The sequence below is a fragment of the Colobus angolensis genome, unplaced genomic scaffold, assembly GCF_000951035.1.
Source record: "Colobus angolensis palliatus isolate OR3802 unplaced genomic scaffold, Cang.pa_1.0 Scaffold16, whole genome shotgun sequence".
Classification (NCBI taxonomy): Eukaryota; Metazoa; Chordata; class Mammalia; order Primates; family Cercopithecidae; genus Colobus; species Colobus angolensis.
Window position 1 is genome coordinate 1,245,414 of NW_012114710.1, and position 5,782 is coordinate 1,251,195.

At 42.1% G+C, this 5,782-nt stretch overlaps 1 long non-coding RNA gene across 1 annotated transcript in view; it reads right to left on the reverse strand.

Moving 5' to 3' along the window:
• Positions 1-2,222: 2,222 nt before the first annotated feature.
• LOC105508197 overlaps positions 2,223-5,782 on the reverse strand; it is a 532,547-nt gene continuing 528,987 nt past the window's right edge. The window contains exon 3 of the long non-coding RNA XR_001001219.1: positions 2,223-2,381. This is a non-coding gene — a long non-coding RNA (uncharacterized LOC105508197). The remainder of the gene's footprint in view (positions 2,382-5,782) is intronic.

The following is a 5,782-nucleotide window of genomic DNA, read 5'->3' on the forward strand; positions in this document are numbered from 1 at the left end:
TTTCTTTCTTTCCTCTCTCTCTCTCTCTTCTTCTTCTTGATGGAGTTTTGCTCCCGTCACCCAGGTTGGAGAGCAATGGTGCGATCTTGGCTCACTGCAACCTCAGCCTCCTGGGTTCAATCTCTTCTCCTACCTCAGCCTCCGGAGTAGCTGGGATTGCAGGCACCCATGACCAGGTTCTCTTTTCTAATAGGCCAACTCCTCTCCTTTCTTCAAGATCAGCTTTCCTGTGATATCTTTTTCAGTTCTCACTTAAGATAGTCACTCAGATGTCATTGTATTGAGGTAGATGCTGACATTTCTGTCCCTGAGATCTCCTTGGGGGTGGGATAAAGTAGTGTTCTCTTGCCCAGAACCTCAGCTAGTGCTTGATACTTAAGATTCTCACTGTTGCATGAGACTTCCTTGTTGATTTACCAAATTACCATATATGGCTATGCCTGGGGGACATTATGTTAGGACTATCTTCAGAACACCTCAGTTGCAAGTTGTTTACCACTTCCCAGTCCTTATTTCTTGTGTTCAAAGACGATTTTTCATTGAAACCTCTTCTAGCTGATTATAGGAATTATTTAAGTTAGTGGTAGTAGAAAGAAGTGTGGACAATAAAAAGAAGCATATTGAAATGGGCTTAGATTAAAGCCATCCAAAAGACTATCTGTGCTCAGCTGTGCCTAGAGTACTTTTGGAACAATCTATTTATGAAATGATAGACCACAGATCAATGACGATGACACCCACATTCATTCTTGAAAAATATGACTCAGTTGTACGTCGTGCACTTACACAGGAGCAGGAATAGATCACAGATCACTGATTGTGACACCCACATTCATTCTTGAAAAGTATGACTCAGCTGTAAGTAGTGCACATACACAGGAGCAGGAATCTGAGGGGAAGAAATATCTATCCAGTGCAGATGCCATTCACAGAGATCCCCAGACAGTCTCCTAAGTAGCCTGAATTGTTCTTCTTGTCTGGTCTGCATCCCACTGGGAAACAGTCCAAGGTGTTAAATATTTTCACTGAATATGGTGGTCTACCTCCTTTGGCATGAGGTTTTGGAGGGGTCTCTTCCAGTGGGACATTGTTTATCATTTATTTCTCATCTGTACTGAGAATTATAGAATGAATCCTGCTTTCATTCAGGTTACAGATTTGTTAAAATAATTATCTGAAATATAGCAGATATTATCATGATTTTGCCAAAACAAAACAAAAACAAAAAAAGTCTTACAAGATAGAAATGCTTAATGAATAAATAACACATTTCTCAGGACTTGTTTTCTCATTGTTATCAAGAGTTGGCCATGAGGAATAGGATATTAGGTCATATGCAGACTAGGAAGTGGAAAAGGCCAAAAGATAAAAATTCTACAGGAGACAGAGAAAGCCCTGACACATCTATCTTTTTTGCTTGCTTCACACATGAAATGACTCCCTGCTGAATGGAAAGACAGACAGGTAGGACTGGCTTTCATTCAAATGACGGGTGGAAGTGCCCCTGCCGTATCTGAAGGTTTAAAAAGTTCTAATGTTCAGATGAAGAGAAAAGATAGAATAACATTCTCCTTCCCTCATATGCAATGCAGCGGGAAAATCAGTCCCACTCTTTTATTTATGTGGTCAAAAATGTAAGTATAAAAATTATTACCCATATTGTGAGTCAATCTAATTGCTGGATCATCTTTCATTAGCTCTGGACATTTAGCTCTCTGTGATATGACTGTGTCTCTCTGACCAAATAAGTCTGTGTCAAATAATGGTTAAAATTTCCACTGATCCCCAAAAGTCTGAGCACCAGCTGGATACAGATGATTGCCAACACTAGCAGTCATGTGGAACTCACTAATTAGGTATATGCATCCTGGGCATACAGACATGCCATGTCAAAGGGGTGGCTGTACCTACCTCACAATGCCTTTGGAACATGCAATAACTTCATTGCTTTACAAAAGAAAAAAAAAAAGAAAAGAAAAGACTTGGCTGAAAGCAAGATTGCTTTTCGGAAGGGAAACTCTTTTCCCAGGGTGCACTGTGCAGACAAAACTTACTGCATCCCTTCTGAAAATGTGTCTGGAGCAGTCTTCCAAGATGATTAATAGAGCAAGTATTTCTCACAAGGGTTTGACCTTTGAAAGCACAGACAGACAAAAGGCGTAAATGGTCAGAGAGAGATGGAGAGCGTCAGGCTCACGAGACACCCGTGCCCACACACTCACCTCTCATCAGGGCCTGGAACACACTGTGCTGTCCCTTGGGGAAAGCCCTTTAGGACCATGATACCTTTGAAAGGTTTTTGTGTCATTGTAAACATCTTTACGTTGAAGATTTTCTTTCAAATGATGGAACTGTCAGTTGGTGTATTGTAGGTGCAGAGACTACAAAGACAAAAAAAAAAAAAATTAGATGATTTCCCCCACCAAGTGCTCAGCTCAGAGTCATGGGCCACACATTTAGACACAAGTTCTTTATCTTTTTTATTTTAAGTTCCGGGGTACATGTGCAGGATGTACAACCTTGTTACATAGGTAAATGTGTGCCATAGTGGTTTCCTGCACCTTTCAACCCATCACCTAGGTATTAAGCCAGGCATGAATCAGCCATTTTTCCTGATGCTCTCTCCCCACAACCACTCCCCATTCACAGGTCTCTGTGTGTTGTTCCCCTCCCTATGCCCATGTGGTCTCACTGTAGAAACAAATTCTTGAATGCAATGTGTGCGTTTCACTGAAGAGGGGAGGAAAGGAAGGTAGAAATTTTGGGAAAAGAAAACCAATATTTTTAAGGACCTAATGCTAAATATTTATAGCAACTCTGTAAAACAAATGTTTATGTTCCCATTTGACAGACAGATGAACTAGAACTTGAAGAACTTGGTAAGGTCACACAGGTCGAAAGTGGTGGCAATGTGGGTATTTAGCTCCATTTAGGCCTAATTCTAAACCTCATTCTTGTTTCACTATCCCAAGCTATCTAAAGCTGATGGGGGGAGGGTTAAGTGGACAGGTCTTGGCAAAAAGTCGTCCGCCTAAAAATAAAGCACATTTCTGAGTTCTCTGACATGGCATGCTGAGGGCCCTTGCTGAGTTGGTAAGTTTAAGCAATGATGAATTTTATTGTGCCAAATGGGGAAATGCTTTTTAAATATCCCACTTCTGTTCTTATCCCTTGGCTCTGCAGTAATTTTCATTCATTTATACTTGACTGATTCATTGACTTAAAAATGTTATTGAGTCACTACTGTATGCCAGGTACTGTGCGAGGCAATTGGTGTGCAGTGGTCATCTTAGCCTGAGTTTCCCCTAAAACAGAGCCTGAGATTAAGGCTTGCATGCAGATGGTTTATTTGGGAAGTAAACTTGGAGAGAAGAAGTGAGGGGCCAGGGAGAGTGAAACAGGAAGGGAGAAGCCAATACAAGGATACATTATAGAGGTGGCCACCAGTCTGGGTGGCTGGTGCTCAGTCCTGCTGGTACCTTTCAAAAGGTGCATAAAAGGGATTGGAGGAAGAAGCATTTATTCATTGGCTCCTGGCCTGCTTTTATTGGAAGTTACCCCACACAGCATTAACATTTGCACAATTCTGAGTTGCACATGTATGAATGTCAGGCAGGCACCTGCAGGCACCCCACCCAGGGAAGTCAGGGAAGCTGCTGGGGAGGAAGCAGAGGTATGTGGTGCAAGCTTCAGGTGTTGTCTTTCAATGCAGAGCAGTATGAAGCTTCCTGGAAGTCCTTGCCAGGGCCACAAGCTGAGGCTGAGTGGATATGAGGTAGTGCACAAGATGTCCGATGTAGTGAGCTAAATGGATACAGTCCTTATTCTCAATGAAAAGCCTACAGTTTAGTAAGAGAGATGCTTATTAAATACATTAACCAACTACATAATTACAAATTTTAAGAGGCATCATGAAGGAAAATGGCAGGTGCCAGGGGAGAGAATAACAGGCAAGCCTACCTTAAATTGGGATGACAAGAGTGCCTTCTCTGGGGGAGTGACATTTAGGCTGTCAACTGCAGAATGAGCAAGAGATGGCGGGGACAAAGTGGTAGGGAAGGACATCACAGAGAGAACAATCTGTGCAAAAACTGGAGGCAGAGTAGGTCTTGGTGAGCTATAGAAACAGAAAGACCCCGACATGACTCAGCAGAGAGAAGTTGGGAAGAGAGGAATGAGACATGCCTAGAGAAGTAGGCGGTTGAGTTCTGGATTTTAAAGCCAGTAGAGGTATTTTAAAATATTTGAAAACCCTCTTTGGTTTTTACAAAAAAAAAAAAATTGTACTCTGCAGTAGGGAAAGCAGAGAAGCTTTTCCAAAGTAGTTGCAGTAGTCTAGGGAAGGAATGTTGGTGGCTTGGACTAGTGACTGGTGACACTTGTGACAGTGGAGATGACAAAAACTGGGCAGATTAAAGAGCTATTTTCCCCTCAAGAAAATGTGGTGGCAGATCAGATATGAGGACAAGGATGATGGGGGAATTATGTGTTGAGTATTTACTCACCCACTCAACAAATATGTATGAAGTGCTTACTATAGGGAGGACAATCTGCTACACAGAGGAATCCCAAGATTGATAAGACTCCAGTTGGCCTTTGAGTGACTCACAGTTCAGTAAGGAAGATGGAGATGTAGGCAGACAATTCCAGTAGAGTTGCTATGATAGCTGCACATTCCAGATCTCATTAAAAACTAGCACAATCAAGGTTACTTCCACCAATGCAGATGATCATAAATGGATTCTGCTTGTGTGGCTCTAGAAGACCACTTACCAGTTGCCCAGAATAGTTCAGGAAATTAATTCAGAATGGAATCAATTCTCCGTGGGTTATTTTATCTTCACTTGTTAATAATGAGCCTCTCAGCCATAGAATTATGAAGTTTGGTCCAGAGCATTCGATCTTGGGAACGGGAGGGCTAAATGGATCATAGTCATCCAGGAATAATAAAGCAGAGTTAGTCTCCATGAGGAAGTGTCCCTGGCATATCTTTGTAATTTCTCTTCTGTCTTCTTTAAATCCCCTGAAGTCATGATATGCCACTAACAGTGCCATCTTCCCAGCTGGTATTCATAGAGTTATTAGCCAATCTTTCTAGGTTGCATTATGAAGATGATCTTTACAAGGTCAAAGGACTTCCCTCAAACTCTACGGGGTTTGAGTCCCTAAGTCATAACTATTTCCTGGAAGATACCTCAACCTGCTGCAGAATTTGCATTTTAACTTGATAAGATATCATCTAGCACCAAAACCGTTACGTGCATGCCATTTTTTCAGCCACTATGGGCTAAAATGCAGAACTAGTTTTCCCCAGAGGAAAAAGGAACAGATTGTTCACCACCATTAAGAATGGGGAAAGGCTGGGCATGGTGGCTCACACATGTAATCCCAGCACTATGGGAGGCTGAGGCAGGTGGATCACCTGAGGTCAGGAATTTGAGACCAGCCTGGCCAACATGGCGAAATCCCATGTCTACTAAAAATACAAAAATTAGCTGGGTGTAGTGATGCATGCCTGTAATCCCAGCTACTCGGGAGGCTGAGGTAGAAGAATCACTTGAACCCAGGAGGTGGAGGTTGCAATGAGGCCAGATCACACCATTGCACTGCATACTCAAAAAAAAAAAGAATGGTCACTGCATGGTATTCCAATACCTGAGAGCCTAAGATTGTGCATTGTTTCTCACTCTGGCTGGTAAGCCAAGGGAAAACTGTGTATTAACTTCTGTTTCTGAGACAAATAGCACTTTAGTGAATCAGGGATGATGGTAGCAACACTAAG